General features: G+C 51.1%; 1 protein-coding gene across 1 annotated transcript in view; it reads right to left on the bottom strand.

The window, feature by feature from the left end:
- The window catches only part of AIFM3 (apoptosis inducing factor mitochondria associated 3), a 280,485-nt gene that overhangs the window by 81,555 nt on the left and 180,856 nt on the right, over positions 1–18,074 (bottom strand). The gene's annotated exons all lie outside the window — the stretch shown is intronic.

Here is an 18,074-nt window from a genome sequence, read left to right as displayed (position 1 = left end):
AGTCCCATACTTGGGCTGGGGCAGGAATTAGTTCCCTTGTGTTACCTGACCTGCTGATTCTGTGGTTGTCACTTCCAAGGCTTGCACTAGTGATCATCCACCCATCCCCCATAGGTTGCTAAGTTCTACTGCAGTAACACTACTAATATTTTACTAATAATACAGATTTTGTACCGTGGGAAGAGATGTCATACAGGCTCAACGGGCCTTACAACATGATTCCTTGCAGTGGAAACTAGAATTACTATCTTGAGATAGTAAAAGCATTAGCAGGATGGACTAAAACCAAGCCACCTGATCTTTCTGTGCTATATCTGAAATTCCTCAGAGGTGAAAGCCATATAAAAAAGGCCTTGAAGAATAAATTAATATGGAAAACTGTATTTAGCAAATTGATGAACAGTGTTGCATTTGAAAGCTTCTCTAACTTTAGTCCAACCATACAGCTGGTCCAATAAAAGATACCACCTCAAAAAAACTCCTTCCCATTTAACAAATTATAATTTAAAGCTATAACATTTAGAGTAAGAGAGCTAGGAGAGACACATATTCTGTGGTTGGGGCTGTATTAAAAATCCAAAATATAACTCAATGAATTACGCATTGCAAATAACATTCATTATTAATTTAGCTCTTTTCTTGTTTGTGAACCAGTCTCAATTTCTTTGAATGCATTTGTTAAAAGGATAGACAAGATTTTTGGGGTAAATGTGAAAATCTTTTATTAGGCCAACTAAGTAGTTGGAAAAATTGTTCTCTGCAAGTTTTCAGGCACACCTTCTTCAGGCATAGGGAGAGTCTGCTGGTATGTGTGCACGCTCTCCTGGGAGGAATAGAAGCCAGCTGTTAAAAGGAAGCACTTGTCCAGCACTGGCAAAGAAAATTTAGAGGAAGTGTTTAGTTATGAAATGCACGTTTCTCAGTTTTTATGGTGTAGGGTTTGAATTCCCATGACACAGGTTAGGCATCAGCCAGACTCTTCTCCAAGGCTCCTTTTCAAGCTGGCTCTCTGGGCAGACAAGAGAGGGAGATGCATGGGACCAGGAGGAAAAAGCAAGTTGGAAAACTTGCGGCTCATTGTGATTGCTACTGCCCTAGAAAAGCACAGGCTTTGAGTTCTAGATCAGATCCTTGCCTTGAAATGGTACTGCTCTTTATTTTATACAATGAATCCTGAATGCAAGAAGCCATAACTAAGCCTCAGAATGAACAGTGGGCAGTGCCTGACCTGTAGTGTAGGGGGAAGAGAACTGTGCTAGGAGGTCAGAGAATGGCAGATTCAAGCTCTTTTGAACAAGGAGGAGCAAAGCTTAGGAAGGTTGCTGCCACTTTCCCCACCCCTCACTCTCCCTGCTATTTCTCTGGGATGTAGGTATCTGGTCTCAGAGTGCATGCTTGATTTAGACATGCATGCTTAGTCATCTGCATTCATAAAGCCAGGGCCAAAAATAGCTAAGTAGACAGCTAGAAAAGTGCCATTTAGACACACAAAGGGAAATAGCATTCTACCTATAGTTTATTAGTTTGCACTGAGGGTACTGGAGCTGTTATGTGGCTGGTGTGAAATGGAACATTAATACACTTGGTGCAGGACACAGAGAGCAATAAGCCTATCTTGGATATCCTTCTTGAGTGTTAAATAAATGATTTTTCCTACATAAAAGGGGTAATCCTTAAGAATACTTTGTTTCTATCATTAAAGATAGCTTTTGGCATAAGGAAATACACTGTCCACATTAAATAGACAATATTGTTACTGTATTACTCTTGCCTACAAATGCAGGTATCAAATTTATTTGCAATTAGTTACTGCTCAGTAACGCATATGTAGACATGACCTGGGACCAAATTTACTCCCAGGTTAGTCCTGCCACTAGGGGGTTGCCCTGAGGCCAGCCCCAGGGATCTGGGGTGGGAACCTCTCCTGCGCATCGATGCCAGCAGCAATGTCCTTCTCAGCAGCAGGGGACAGGGATGTACAGCACAGCCACACATAGCCCTCCAGGTGGCAGCAGAGGTTGCGAGGAAGCCTGGGCTTGCCCCCACACCATTGTAGCTCAGGGTCCCATGCCAGGTGCGCAGATTTTCCCAGGGCACCATGGCCATCAGCAGCAGCAGGGTATAGTGGGTCAGGCACTCCTTGGTCCAAGCAAACAGCTCCTCACACACTGCCCAGGACAAATACAGCAGAGGCACATCTGGGGCACAGTGGGGATGTGGGGCAGGGAGCTGGCCCTGGGGTGCCTCCCCAGAGAAGCCCCCTGTGGGGAAGGCAGAGGCACAGGCATCTCCTTGTCCCAGTCATCCAGGAGCCCTGTGCTCCTCAACCCTGGGTGCCATTGGCTGGGTGGCAGCAGAGCAGAGTGGTTGACCTGTAGGAGAAGAGGGGAGGCAGTGGGGTCTGGAGCCATGGCAGCAGGTGCTGCCAGAAGCCTGGCCTGTCCTACCTGGGAAAAGTGCAGGTGAGGCATGCTGCCTGTGGCCAGCACCCAGCATTTCACCAGGCCCAGAGGAGTGAGTGGGGATGGGGGGCTTGGTCAGTGGCTGTTTGTGCCCAGGCCTGCCCGACTGACTTACCATAATCCCTGGGCACCTGTGCACGCCTGATCCCTGATCTGAAGCAAGACAGCGCACAAGCCCTGGTACAGAGCATCTTATCTCAGAAATGTTGCAAACCCACACAAACAGCATCTTTCTCATGGCTCTACAGGGCCTGCAGCTACACACAGGGGAGAGGCCACACTTGGCAGCTGGGATGTGATCTCAGGATCGCCGCTGCACACAGTCAGGGCCCGGCAGATGCACTGTCTCTGCCAGAGGAGGGCCTTGGACAGGACCCTCCTCCTGGACAGCCTGTTCAGAGGGGCAGCCACCTGCACTGGGGGAGCACCAGCCACCATTACCCCTGGGTGAGCCCCCCACATGCTGCACTTACTGTGGTGTACACCTGTGGGGGAACTGCCAGAGGCTGGCGTTCTGGCCGTCTGTACCTGGGCTCTGCCCCTTAGGCACCTCCACCCCATGGCCTCCCACTCCAGGACAGCACACAAAGGGCACTGAACATAGTTTTCATGGGGAATAAGGTGTTTTTATTGTTGGTGGGTGGGACGGGTAGTGGAGGGGCTCTGGTTGATGTGAGGGAAATAAAAACTTGTTCTTCTAAGACATGTCTGCAGTGAGTGTGGTGCTAGGAGTGGATAGGAGGGTTGTGGGGGTAGATATGGGAAGCAGTGCAGGCAGGCTAGAGTGGGGAGTGCTGGAGGAAGTGGTCGACTAGCTCCTCCTGGACCAGGTTCCATGGCTCCATTGGTGGGTGCATGGCTCTCCTGGTACCTTGTGGGGAGGGGGGTGCTGCTGCCACAAGTGGTGATTCCACTACCAGGCATAGATTCATAGAAGTTATAGATTCACAGAAGTTAGGGGCTGGAAGGGAACTCATGAGATCATCAGGTCCACCCCCCCTGCTCTTAGGCAAGGAAGAAAAGACTGTTGGGGTCAGATGACCCCAGTGAGGTGCATGTCCAGTTGTCTTTTGAAGATTCTGGAACCAACTTCCAAGGGAAGTGGTGTTGGCTCCTTCCCTGGGGGTCTTTAAGAAGCAGCTTGATGCCTACCTGACTGGGGTCAATTGAGCCCAGTTTTCCTCCTGCCCAGGCAGGGGGTTGGACTTGAAGATCTACAAGGTCCCTTCTGACCCTACTTCTATGATTCTATGATTTCCAGGATAGGTGACTATACCATGTCTGGGGGGAGTTTTTTCTAGACTCTGGACACATGAACCATAAAGAATTTTTTCCTTATGTCTAATCTGAAGCGATCCTCCAGCAGTTTATTTCATTATTCCTCGTCTTCTCCTGGGGTGCCCTGGTGAACAGATGCTCTCCCAGCCCCTGATGTTTGCCTCTTACATACCTATAGGCTGCCACTAAGTTCCCCCTAAGTCTTCTCTTTTCCAGGCTGAACAGTCCCATGTCCTTCAACCTCCCCTCATATGGCCTGTCCTCCAGACCTCTAATCATACACATGGCCCTCCTTTGGACTCTTTTAAGCTGCTCCACATCATTTTTGAAGTTCAGCGCCCAGAACTGGACACAGTACTCCACCTGAGGCCTCACCAGTGCTGAGTAGAGCAGGAGGATGACAACCTCAGTCTTGCTTGAGATGCATCGGTTGATGCATGCCAGTGTATTGTTCGCTCCGCTGGCTATAGCATTGCATTGGTAGCTCATATTCATTCTGTGATTGATCATGACCCCCAGGTCTCTTTCAGTTGTAGTACTAGCTACTGTAGCACTGCCAAGTCTGCAAGTGTGTTGCAGATTATTTCTCCCCAGATGGAGCACTTTACGTTTGTCCATGTTAAAGATAATCAGGTTTTGATTCACCCACCTTACAAGCCTGTGCAGGTCAGCCTGTATTTCCAGCCTGTCTTCCAGTGTGACCACACACCCCCATAACTTGGTGTCATTCACAAACTTTGCCAATACACTTTTCACACCTGTATCCAAATCATTGATGAATATGTTGAAGAGCACTGGTCCAAGTACTGAACCCTGAGGGACACCACTGGCCACCTTATGTCATGTCGACTCAGTTCCATCTACGAACACTCTCTGGGTATGACTTTGGAGTCAGTTTCCTAGCCACTGGAGTGTTAAGTTGTTGAGGCTGTAATTTGCCAATTTTACCATGAGGACATTGTGGGAAACCAAGTCAAAGGCCCTTTTAAAATCCAAGTGTATGGCATCAACCTCATCTCCCTTATCCAGGTGGCGAGTTACCTGATCGTAGAAGGAGATGAGGTTGATCAGGCATGACTTGCCTGCAACAATGGCTGTCTTTTAGAATACTGCCTTCTGTTAGCCCATCACTGATGGATTCTTTGATAAGTTTTTCCATTTTTCCATGGATTGAGGTCAGATTGATTGGCTTATAATTCCCTGGGTCCTCTTTCCTACCTTTCTTGGAGATAGGCACCACATTGGCCCTCTTCCACTCTTCTGTGACCTCTCCCAAGTGCCACGAGTTCTCAAATAGCTTTGCCATTGATTGTGCAGTGACATCAGCCAGTTCCTTCAGCACTCGTGGGTGTAACTCATCCGGTCCTGTTGACTTGTAGATATCTAGCCTCTCTAGATGTTTCCTCACAAGATCTTTGCTAATTATAAGTGGGTGATCTCCCCCACCTTGATCATCTTGTATCCTGTCAGGTATCCTTTGCCCAACATACCTCCTCTGCCAAGACCTCATGGAAGAGCTCACCCTAGGCCTCACAGATGTTATGCAGCACACAGGATGCAATTATGACCTGTGGGAGGTTGTTCTTGGTGAACTCAAGGGGTGCACTAGCAGCGCTTGAGGTGGTCAAAGGTGCACATCACCAGGGTGTGGGCCTGCCCCAGTCAGCAGTTAAAATGGACCTGGCAGGGGTCCAGCTGGCCAGTGTAGGGCTTCATGAGCAGATAGGTGGGGTCCTGAATGAGGCAGGGTGGGACCACCACAGTACCCAGCTTCAGGTCCAGCACCCCTGGTGTGAATCAGCCACTTTGCACCAGGGCTAGCAGGGTGGAGTTTCAGAAAATGAGGGTGTTGCAGGTGCTGCCTGCCCAGCCAGTGCTTGCATGTATGAAAGGCGCCATGGTGGTCCATGATAGCTTGGAGCACCAGGGGGTGAAAGCCCCTCTGCTGTAATAGGGGCAATTTCTATGGGGTGGGCAGGTGATGAGAGTGTGGGTCCTGTCCAGGGCCCCGATGCACTGGGGGAATCCCAGGGCATGGAACCCTACCACCACTGCCAGTGGGTCATGCACGTAGAGCATGGGCACTACACACCTCCAGGGTGGCCTTCCCAGCAGTGGCCTTGCCTATTCCAAACAGGTGGCTGATGTACCAAAGGCTGGCAGGTGTGGCCAGTTTCAGCAGGGTGAGAGGCAGCTGGGTGTCCATGGGGAGGGGCCAGTGTCCTGCTGTGCCAGGTGTGGCCAGAGCTGGCCCAGGAGGTCCAGGAAGGTGGCCCAGGTCATGCAGAATGCCTCCATCCATGGGAGACTGGTGCCACCTGAGTCCGAGGGTCCCCCAGCGGCTGATTACCGAACTGGGGGGGGGGGGAAACGACGGTCTCCCAAGGGCCGATCGCTGACCCTGGAACCACTTCTCTTGGCGTCTCCATGCCCCAGCTGGCACCAATTTCAAGGGAGGCACCAGCCAGCACTTCTCGTGGTGGCCCAACTCCCTGGCTGACCTATACCACCTATGCCTCCAGCCACCGCTCATCATCACAGATGTGATGGATGACGTGCAGCCACCCATCCTGGCTGGTCTGGTGGACCCAGAGGCAGCAGGGCTGGAGGCCCATGAGGGTGATAGAAGCATTGGTGGTAGCATCCTGGAGCCTACTGTCAGAATCCCTGCTGAGGTCCAGTCAGGCAGATGGGGTTGAGGTGGTGGCTGTGTGGTGGTGGCCCTAAGATAGCATGCAGCAGGCAGGTAGGTGGTTGCTGGGTGTGGGGGAGCTGGGAGGGCCCAGATAGCCATGGGCCAGCTGGTGGTCAGTGTGATGGGCAAGCAGGGTGGGTAGCAGGATCCCGGGCCACTGGTCATTGCTGCTTGGGCAGGGACTGGAGCAGCAGTGGCACAGGGAGGCACAGGCAGTGAGGAGAGCACTGCCACAAGTTGTCCCTGTGCTGCGCATGCTGCTCCTGGCCAGGGAAGGGGATGACCAGAGAGCAGCATGTGGAACTGGCTTTTAAGAGTGCTGCCAGCTGCAGCTAGAGCCTGGAGCTCCCCCCGGTGCCAGCAAGGGCCCAATGTAGGGCCTCAGGAAGTGGAAGCAGATATGCTGCCATTGGCAGCATATCTGCTCCCACTTCCCTGAACATGCCTGCTCAACACCATTTACTCAGGAGTAATTTACTCAGGAGTAAACCGGTGCCACAGCAAATGCATGCAAAGACATGCCCAATAACCTAATGGGAGCAGCCTGCTTCTGCCCTGCTCTGTCCCCCTACAATAGCCAGGGGGAGCTCCAGGCTCCCCTGGATGCTAGCCTGGGAGCTGACAATGAGGCACAAGGCTGATCCCGACGTGTATGGGGGCCAAGAGAGCTCTGTCGGCTGCAATGGCAGCTGTCTCCTGGCATATTGGGATAGAACCTCATGTGCAAAGGGCTGGGAGAATGCAGTAGCAGCCAGCAGAGCTCTCCTGGTCCTATGCACATAGAATCATAGAAAATTAGGGTTGGAAGGACCTCAGGAGGTCATCCAGTCCAACCTTGCTCAAAGCAGGACCAGCCCCAACTAGATAAACCCAGCAAAAGCTTTGTCTACGCAGGTCTTTAAAACCTCCAAGGATGGAGATGTCACAAGTTCTCTTGGTGGCCTGTTCCTGTGTTTTACTACCCTCCTAGTGAGAAAATCCTTCCTCATATTTAGCCTAAACTTCCCTTGCTGCAACTTGAGACCATTGCTCCTTGTTCTGTCATCTGCCACCACTGAGAACAGTCGAGCTCTATTCTCTTTTGATCTAGTTGGGGATGGTCCTGCTTTGAGCAGGGGGTTGGACTAGATGATCTCCTGAAGTCCCTTCCAAGCCTAGCCTTCTGTGATTCCATGATCCTGTGATTCCTCCAAGTGCTTAGAAATGGATTCTTTGTGGATCTACTCCATGATTTTTCCAGGGACTGAGGTGAGGCTGACTAGTCTGTAGTTCCCTGGATCCTCCTTTTTCCCTTTCTTAAATATGGGTACTATGTTTTTCCTTTTCCAATCATTTGAGACCTCTCCTGATCACCATGATCTTTCAAAGATGGTGGCCACTGGCTTTGCAATATCATCAGCCAACTCCCTCAGCATCCTCGGGTGCATCCCGTCTGACCCCATGGATTTGTATCTGTCCAACTTTTCTAAATACAGGCAGTCCTCAGACTTACAACACAATTGGTTCCTGAAAACTGCATCGTAAGTCAAAATGTTGTAACTCGGAACTCATTTTCCCTTAAGAACAATGGTACAAATGGGGGATTGGTTCCTTTATGACGCTCAACATGGTTGCATCCAGCTGGTAAGTCTGTTGTGGTGGGGACAAGGGGGGCAGGAAGGGGTGTGCGGGGTGAAGATCAATACCCCACAGCGAGGGAGGGATTGTAGCTGGGGCTGGGACAGGGTCTGGGGTAAGCTGGCAGGCCAGGGTGGGGGGGCACAGGACTTGGGGAGGGAGTGGGGCGGCTCCCACCACTGTGCAATCTCTATGACCTCGGGGTGCAGGAAAACCCCAGGGCTGGAGGATTGCTGCAGGAGTGTTCCCTGTTGCCCCGGGGGTGTGGGAACACTGCCAGAGGTGGAGATCTTTGTAGGGCACCCCCAAGCCCTGAGCCTTAGGAGTCTTGGCAGCTGTGATCCCCAGGGTCTGGGGGGATTTCCCCCAGTTCTAGGGATTGTGGCATCCAAGATCCTCAAGTCTAGTGGTGTAACAGGGGATCCTAACCCTGTTACTCAGCTCACAAAGAGGAGGACAGAGGCCAGGGCTGGGAAGTTATAGAAAGAGGACCTGCAGCAGTGAGCCAGAACCCCGTCCCTGTAAGAAAATGCAGGCATAGGCACAGGGGTTGTCAGTTAATTAAAAGATGAGACTTGTCCGTGAAGAAGAGGAGGAGGCAGGCTATTGACCAGCTGAGTGTGCCCTCTGACATGTAAAAATCTGAATGATATCTGAGAAGGTGGAAGGAGAAGAAGTGAGAGGTCCACCCAACCAGGGAGTACAGACTCCTGGGGCTGTGTGGGTACACAGGAGTTTTTCTCTTGTAGACTGCCAAGAACTTCAGCAGCTTGGAAGCTGAGAGGCCGGTAGGAGATAGCAGCAGCAGCACAGCACAGCCCAGCCAGTGACATTTTGATGCTACAAGTGAGAGGAGTGCTCTTAAAAAGGTAATGTTCCTTTTGATTGCTTTTTTCTTTTGTGATCATTGACTTTGCTGGGTGGGCTGAGGGTGTGGCTGCAAGGGGAGCACAGAGGTCATGATGAAGCACCATTGAGGCTACACCAGTGAGGGATAGTGCCTTTCCCTAGGCAAGGCGGAGGCCAGAGAAAGGGTGGAAACTGGTAGGGCTGGAGGTTCTAAGCTGGATCCAGGCAGAATGGGCCTGGAGGTAGAAAGAGTCCAGCTAGAAAAAAGGGGGTGGAGGCCAGTGAACAGCCAAATCCCCAAGCCGTGTTTTAAGATCATGATGGATTAGATGTTAATGAGGCGAGAAGCCTCCTATGATATCTGACAACACCAGTGATGCATAGGCGTGACTATAGGGGAGTCAAGAGGTCACAATTAACACCCTTCAGGCTCAAATTGGGGAGTATCCCTGACAGGGACCACTCTTTCTGTGGAAGGTAGCATGCAAGTCTGGGAGACTACCCATCACACTGGGTACCTGGAAGTGACCAGCTCCTGTCCTGTTGGCAGCCTCCAAAATCTTTAAGAATTTTACATTAAGATTAAGTCATGGTAGGTGAGACTGGAGCTAGAGAATAGACTGGGGACATCTGTAGGTAGGCTGGTCTTATCACTAGTGGACCTCACATGCCCATTGGACAATGTGAGCCTGTTTTAGGGGTTTTCCCACAACCCCAAGCCCTAGGAATCACAACAGCTGTGCTTCCTAAGGTCTGGGGGTTTCACATACCCCATGTGCCCTAGGAATTATAACAGCTGCAATCCCAAGGGTCATGGGTTTCATGTAGCCTTGAGCTGTAGGGGTCATGGCAGGCACAAACCCCAGGATCCAGGGGTTTTCCACATCCACAAGCCCTAGGAATTGCAGCAGCCATGATCCCCAGGCTTTAGGGGTTTCATGCGCTCCTGAGCTCTAGGAATTGCAGCACCTGTGATCCCATGGATCTGGGAATTTCCTGAACCCTGGAGTCCTAGTGATCATGGTAGCCACAATCCCCAGGGTCCGGGCTTTCCCACACCCCTGAGCCCTATAGATCATGGTAGCCATGATTCCAAAGTCTGAGGGTTTCCCACACCCCTGAGCCCTTGGATCATGGAAGCTATGATCCCCAGGTTCCAGTGGATCATGGACGCTATGATCCCCAGGTTCCAGTGGTTTCACACACACCCCAGGCCCTAGGGATTGCAGCAGCCACAGTCCCATGGATCTGGGGGGTTTCCTGCACCCTGGAGCCACAGAAATCATAGCAGCCAAGATTCTCAAGGTCTGGAGGGATTCATGCAACCCTGAGCTCTAAGAATAATGGCAGCTGCAATCCCCAGGGCCCAAGGGTTTCCCACATCCCCAAGCCCTAGAGATCACAGCAGCTGTGGGTCTGGGGGTTTTACATACCTCTAAGCTGTACAGATCACAGCAGCCACAATCTCTAGGGTCTGGGTGCTTCATGCATCCCTGAGCCCGAGGGATCATAGCTGCTGTGATCCTCAGGGTCTGGGGCTTATCCATACCCCAGAGCCCTAGGGGTCATGGCAGCTGCAAATCCCAGGATCCACTGGTTTCACAACCCCCGCCAAGCCCTAGGGATCATAGCAGCCTTGATCCCATGGATTCAGGGAGTTTGCTGAACCCCAGAGCCCTAGGGATTATGGCAACCATGATCCCCAGGGGCTGTGGGGATTCATGCACTCCTGAGCAATAGGGATCATGGCAGCTGCAATCCCCAGGGTCTGGAGGTTTCCATGAACCTCTGACCCCTGAGGTCTATGGCAGCTGTGATCCCTGGGGTCCAGAGATTTCACAAACCCTGAGTTGTAGAGATCACAGCAGTTGCAGTCCCCAGGATCTGGGGGGTTTGCCATACCCCAGAGCCCTAGGGTTCTGGGAGCCGCAAATTGCATGGGTCTAGAGATTTACTGTGCTCCTAAGCCCAGGGATCATAATGATTGTGATCCCTAGGGTCTGGGCATTTTCTGCCCAGATTTTTAATTTGGTGTCCACTACGTAAAAAAGGACATTAAAAATTAACTGGAACATAGGACTGGAAGAAGCTTTCTGGGCAATTGAGACTAGTCCCCAGTATTGATACTTATACAGGTGATCAATTAATCTCTTAAACTTCTCTCTGATACACTAAGTAGACTAAGGACAGAATTTCCAAAAGTGTTAAAGTTATTTAGTTTCCCTAAAAAATCCTATTCTGAACCACTTCTGTCTCATCAGTATTTCCCACAGGTTCTCTCTCTCTCTCAATTTTTAATGTCCTTTTTTATGTAGTGGACACCAAAAGTAGATGCTTTGTTTTAATGGTGGTCTCATTAAGAACAAAAATAGAAGAATAAGAATATGAACAGAATTAGTGGTTACTGGGTCAGATCTGGGGAGTGGAGTGGTGCATTCATGCCCCCTCAAACTATAGAGTGCAAGCACAATGTGCTCACTGCCACCAGGAGCTCTGCTGTCAGCTGCTGGTCACCCCAACCAGTTGCACCCTCTGCACCAGCAACCTTTCTGTCATATTCCACTTCTCAAAATCCTAAATTCACTTCTGAATGTTACCCATATTATCCATAAAAGTAGAAGGTTGTGTCATTATCCATAAGTGGGTCATAGTGAAGGATTCTTTATTTAAAGACAGTCATGGGATTGAGCCAAAAAAGATGAGAACATTCTTGACTATTAATAGACTTGGGAACTCATTCAGTGGCACTCTATTATTTTGTCCAAGCATCTACATTTGTACAGGACACAAAGCCCTTCTAGATGACTGAAATTCTGAAGGCATTCTATTACTTTTTTCCTTAGGTGTCTAGATCTAGGTGTCTCTGTCTGGGTGGCCAGATCTGGCTATGTGTCTCTGCCCTCATAGGGATGATGGGATGGGGTAATCACCCCCTTGAGGAAGCAGGACCCAGGGGCTAGGGACAGACATTCAAAAAGCCAGAGCCCGAATTGTTTCAATCTTTACAGGTTAGTCTAACCTGCAAAGATTGAACTAATTTACAAGTGTACAGACATTCATGTTTAATTCTGGAAATGCAGGCATATGCCTGCAGTGGCTCAGTCTAGAAACTGGGGGAGGGGTGCTAGAGCAGCTGTCCCTTCCATTTGCAGCAGCTGCAAGGCTAACCCAGGGGGCATGGCCAGGCCCCTGAGCTAAGTATGATTATGGAAGGGTTTAAACCCCAACCCTGGCCTGTAGGGACTCCAGCCAGCCTGTGCCTAGAGGGAGAGCGGGTAAGCAGCCCTTTCCAGGCTTCTCCCTGAGGCCAGACACTGGCTGAGGCAGCACCACATGCAGAGGGGGGCAGGGGGTGGGGATTAAACTCCTCTGTCTCAGGGCATAGGACCCCAGTTGGGGTCTGCCCAGCTCTCCCTCCTGTTCTTGCTCAGGTGGTGGAGGGCCTGGCGAGTCAGCCATCATGGCCCTACTATCTGCCCAGGTATGGGGCTGGGGCTGTGGCTGCAGCTGGGACAGCAGGGCTGAGCTCAGCCAGCCTGTGGGTGTTGCTGAGGGAAGAGGCATTGGGGAAGCCTGGGCTGGGGCTGCATGGCCAGATTGGTCCTAGCTTCCTGTGCCCAAGCCTGGCAGGACTGTCATGGAGCCCCAGCAGACTGGCTAGGGCCCCACAGGGTACCCCATAGGGTCAGGGCCCTTCCCAGCCCACTGTGGCTGAATGACAGCCTAGCCCGGCAGTACAGTTGGGGACTGGCTGGGGAGCAGGCTTCCTGGGCCAGCTCAGAGGTGCTGGTGGGCCCCAAGCCTGGCAGCCACTACCACCACACAGGGCTGCAGCCTCACAACCAGCAGCAAGCTGGCTGGAGCGAGGGGCTATTCTGGGTGGTGGTGGGGGGGAGGGTGCGGGAAGCTTCAGCCCTGTGGCTTCTGCCCTGTGTGCAGAGCTCTAGCTGCAGCTTCTGGATGCCTTGGAAGGAAGAAGGCATCTGGGTGAAAGGCATTTGGGGGCTGCAGCCAGAGCTCCACATGCAGAGCAGAAGCTGCCAGGCTGAAGCTCCCCTTGCCCTGCTGCCTCCCAGAGCAGCTCAGCAGTGGCAGGAATGGGAGGGGGAGTAACCACTGGAGGTGAGGGTAAGCTAGCCTGGCCCAGCAGGGCTGTTTTTTCTCTCCTCATCTCTAGCTGCGGCTCCTGCCACACTGCGCAGTGCCACTCAGGGCTTGGGAAGCTTTTTCAGCCTGGCTGCTTCAGCCCAGCTCAGGTTGAAGCAGTCGGGCTGAAAAAAGCTCCCCCCACCCCAAGCAGAGCTGCGCGGTGTGGCAGGAGCTGCAGCTGAAGACAAGGGGAGAAAAAAAGCCCTGCCAGACAAAGCCAGCTTCCCCTTGGCTCCAGTGGTTACTCCCCCTCCCATTCCTGCTGCTGCTGAGCCACTTCAGGAGGTGGCAGGATGGAGGGAGCTTCAACCTAATGGCTTCTGCCCCACACATGGAGCTCTGGCTGCAGTCCCCGGATGGCTTCCACCCGGCTGCCTTCCAAGGCATCCGGGAGCTGGAGCTCCACACATAGGGCAGAAGTTGCAGGGCTGAAGCTTCCCATCCCCACCACACAGGGTGGTGTGGCATGGCCACAGCAGTGGCAGCTGCAGGCAAGGGGGTAGAATACCCCCCTGCTGGGTGTGGGGCTGCAGCCTTGGGTGTTGCACAGGGCATGGAGTGCGGTGGCAGCAGCTGCCGGGTTCAGGGCCTGCCAGTGTCTCAGAGGTGGCCTGGGAAGCCCACTCTCCAGCCAGCCCCCAACTGTGTTGCTGGGCTGGGCTGTCACACAACCATAGCAGGCTGGGAAGGGCCCTGATGCCACAAGCTGGTTCTGCAGGGCCCTTCCCAGCCAGCTGGGACTCCACGACAGCTCCACTGGGCTTGGGCACTGGGAGCCAGCTGGGGGCCCAGACTGGCCCCTCTGCCTCTGCCCTCAGCAGCTGGCAAGGCAGGTGAATGGCAGGGGCCATGCCAGTCACCTCTGGCCATGCTCCCTCCCTTGCCACTGAATTCAGGGGGGCAGTGGGGAATGACTGGGTGACCGTGGCTGCAGTCCCCTGGTAGGGAGGGAGGGGGGGGAATAAACCCCCTCCGTACTCCCTTTGCCTCAGTGAGCCATGCCTCTGGCAACGCCTGTGATGGCCGGAACCAAAGAAATTAATAAGCAATAAATACGTGCTTCTTGGAGGCATTTGGAATTTTTGTCTAATATAAAGCCTGTATTTTTGTAACCCGCAAATGTAACTTGTAACTGTTTGTGAAACTGACTAGGCCCCAAAGACAAAGCTATAGCTGTAAAATTAGCTGACCTAACGGTTTTTGCTCAGAGTTCAGCCTTGATGATAAAAACTAAATTCAACCGCCTGGCATACCCAGCACATTCCAGGAAAGCACGTCTCAAGAAAGCATAGTCAGAGAAATCTAAAGGGGTTGGATTTAGGCGGAGCAATGTTAATTTCAAACCTGAAGATGCTGCACTGTAATTTGCTTATTGGATAAACCCGAGTCTGGGTAGTAACCTTTTATAATAATTTTTAACACCTTTTAATCCCATAGGGTAACAGATATAGGGCAAGATTGTGAGTGGCTCTAAAGCAAACAGATTAGCATAAGACTAAGTACAAAAAGCGCGTGCGTCAGGTAACTAGCAGGAAGGAGGGAATAGAATGGTAATTGCTTTTCCAAGCCCAGACCCAAACTCCTGGTGTGAGTGAGGATCATATCCTGATCAAGGGATCTTCCCCAGTAATCCCTCCAACAGCGTCAATCGGGGACACCTGACTTCTCTGGAATCACTTGGCGCGCACCTGGCATTGAGGGACTATCAATAAGTTGCCAACCCATGTCTGTCTATTTGTTGTTTTAAACAGCTTAGTGGCTGATACCCTCGCAGTGCCCAGTTGGCCTGAGACAGATTGATCTATCTGTTGTTATTATCTATTGTTATTATTTACTATTAGCTCTTTAATACTGCATTATCTGCTTATCGCATTTTATCTTTCTGTTAACTGTTGTGTGTGTCTGTGTAAGCTATAATAAATTTACCTTTGCTTCACTTCCAACTATGCCTCCTTGATCCCGAAACAAACAGGCTGATACAGTTGCAGCACCCAGTCAGCCTGCAACTAAATTGATACACTCACAGTGCCCAGCTGGCCTGTGACAAATGCCTCCACCCCTGCTCCAGCTAGAGAGCAGAGGGGAGGGGCCAGCTCAGTTCTCTGGAGCAGAGAGCACAGCCCCACCCAGAGCTGCAAAGCATCTTGGATGCTGGGGGACTCTGATTTAACTTAAACCAGGAAGATGTCTGGGACAGAAGTTACATAAACTGATTTGACCCAAATCAGTTAAGTCTGATACATTCAACCAGGTTTACCTTAAACCAGTTTTGGCCATTTTGAAACTGGTTTATGTGCACTGAACTTCTATTCTGTTACAGGTTTAAACCAGTTTCTGATCACTTAAACTGGTTTATGTGTAACTTCTGTCCCTATCCTAGGCATCCCTATCCCTGTCCCTAGCCTAGGGGTCATAAGGCATATAGTTATAGTTGGGGTGCTGCCAGGTAGAGCAGGGCTTCAAGCCCCACCCATCCAGAGCAGCAGCAATCTCTGCAAGCAACAGATGAAGTGGATGCCCTTGAAACTGTATCCTGGGTCGAAGTGAGAGTGGCAAGCCCCACCCCCCACCCTAGGTACTGACGCCTCCAAGGAGAATAGCAATGGCTTAGCAGCACAGGGCTGCTTGGTCTTTCAAAGAGCAAACAGATCACAACAGTGGCAGAGAGAAGGCTTACTATTGCAAAATGGCTGCTCTTTGGGCTCAACTCTTTGGCCTGAGTAGGACTTAGTTTCATAGTAGGTAGGGTTGGAAGGGACCTGAGCAGATCATCAAGTCCGACCCCCTGCCATGGCAGGAAAAAGTACTGGGGTCAAATGACCCCAGCAAGGTGTTCGTCTAACCTCCTCTTAAAGACCCCCAAGGTAGGAGCCAGCACCACTTCTCTTGGAAGTTGGTTCCAGATCCTAGTTGCCCTGACTGTGAAGTAGTGCCTCCTGATGCCTAGTCTGAATCTACCCTCTGCCAGCTTGTGACCATTATTTCTAGTCACTCCTGGTAGTGCTCGGGGGAACAGGACTCCCCCAACGCCTGCTGGTCCCCCCTGACTAATTTCTAACAGGCCACTAGATCCCCCCTCAGCCTTCTCTTGTAGAGGCTAAACAGGTTCAGGTCCCATAGCCTCTCCTTGTAGGCCTGCCCTGCTGGCCCCTGATCATGTGGGTAGCCCTCCTCTGGACCCGCTCCAAGTTGTCCACATCTCTCCTGAAGTGCGGCGCCCAGAACTGGACGCAGTACTCCAACTGTGGCCTGACCAGTGTCACATAGAGGGGGAGGATCACCTCCTTGGACCTGCTCGAGATGCATCTGTAGATGCATGACAAGGTGTGGTTGGCCTTCCTGACCTTCTCCTCTTCTATTTGGTCTTGGCCCAAACTAGCCCACTTGACTCAGGGCTCTAACCCCACTGCAGGGTCTCCCTTTCCAGGGTTCCACCCCTCTGGGCACCAGCTCTCCCACTGGGCCCTATCAACTCTGGTTGTGCCCCTAAGGTCCCAATTTCCTTAAGGGCTATAATCATGGCCTTCTGCCAACCCCATAGCCATGCCCATGCCTCACAGATATTACTTCAACCTCTGGTGCACTGGGCCCTCTGGCCCTGCCCTCTTGTGCACCGGGCCTTCTGTCCTGATGCTCTGGCCTACCAGGTCCCTGGCTGTGGTTGGACCACTTTCTGTCTTTCTCTCCCTTTAACTAGACCTTTGCCTTTTCTTCTGCAGAGTACTTTCCACACCTGTGGCTTCCACATCATCCCCATAGCCACTGCCCAAACTTCCCATTTGCTGCCAGCTAATGATTAAACATTATGCCTCATCCCAATAATTGTGCATCCTGCCATGATGTCTAGCATGGCAGGATATGTGATTTTTGGAACAAAGCCAAAAATACCTCAGATCTTAATTGCACCAACATATTAACATTTACCAGGGACCTAGTAGAATGCCACCCTAAAAGTTTACTTGGTACAAAATATATATTTTTAATTGATCTATTTATATCAGCACAACTTCGTGTGCGGACACTGTACATCAGTTCAAATCTGGCTTATTTTCACTTAGTATGGGCACATCTATACGAGACATTTACTGTGGAGTTGCCCAATTAGCTTGTCAGTAAGCACCTCAGCATCTATGCTATTAGGACAGACTAAACTAGTTAACTCTGCCGTAGAGGACAGTACTTGTAAATACAAGTACTATCCTGCAGCAGGATTTTTTTTTACTCCCCAGCAAAGCACATGTAGACACTGATGACTGATGAGGCTGACTGGGGCACCAGGGTGCTTCAGTGTGGGGTCTGCTTGACTGTTAGCCCCACACTGAAGCACTTGAGCCCTAGCCAGCCCCTCCACAGCATGTTGAGTCAGGTTGAAGTTACCCAGGACTGGCAGGCTGACCCCTCCCCACCTTCCCAGGCCTCCAGCCAGCCACAGCTGCTTCGACCTGGCTCAGTGTGCTGCAGTCCTGGGCACATGTTCAACTGCAGTGCCTGGGAGTAATACATTCTGGTGTGATATGTGCCAGAGTTTATTGCTGCTGTGTCAATAAATTTTACAGGTGCAAGCTAAATTTACCATTTTAAGCATGTACAATAATCCACATGCACAGTTGCATTAAACTATTGTAAATGAACTGGTACAACTTCTATGTATAGACCTGCCCTGAACTTCAAGCTTGCTGTAGCTTTTGCAATCCCTAGGACCCTGAGACAGAAGTATAAAAGCTGGAAAAGAGTATTTAACACTAAATGTTAGTGGGCATGTCTACACATGTTGACTATTTTACTGTGCATTAAAGCATCACATAAAAACCTGTGACAGTATGCTAATATGTAGTAAAAGTCTACTTTTTAAAAGTCTACCATCTTTACTTTTTGCTGAGCCTGATGAAAGGCGTGTGAGCCTGAAATCTTGCAGAAAAAGGTTCTTTTTTTGCAAATTCTCAGTTGGTCCAATACCGGTGTTTTCATCCTTTTGGGTCAGCGTACGCGCGGCGGCCAGTTGAGAAGGAGTCCCCCAGGGGTTG

This window comes from Alligator mississippiensis, chromosome 10, assembly GCF_030867095.1.
Source record: "Alligator mississippiensis isolate rAllMis1 chromosome 10, rAllMis1, whole genome shotgun sequence".
Classification (NCBI taxonomy): domain Eukaryota; kingdom Metazoa; phylum Chordata; order Crocodylia; family Alligatoridae; genus Alligator; species Alligator mississippiensis.
The sequence above is the reverse complement of the archived record's forward strand: the minus strand, read 5'-3'. Positions and strand labels throughout refer to the sequence as shown.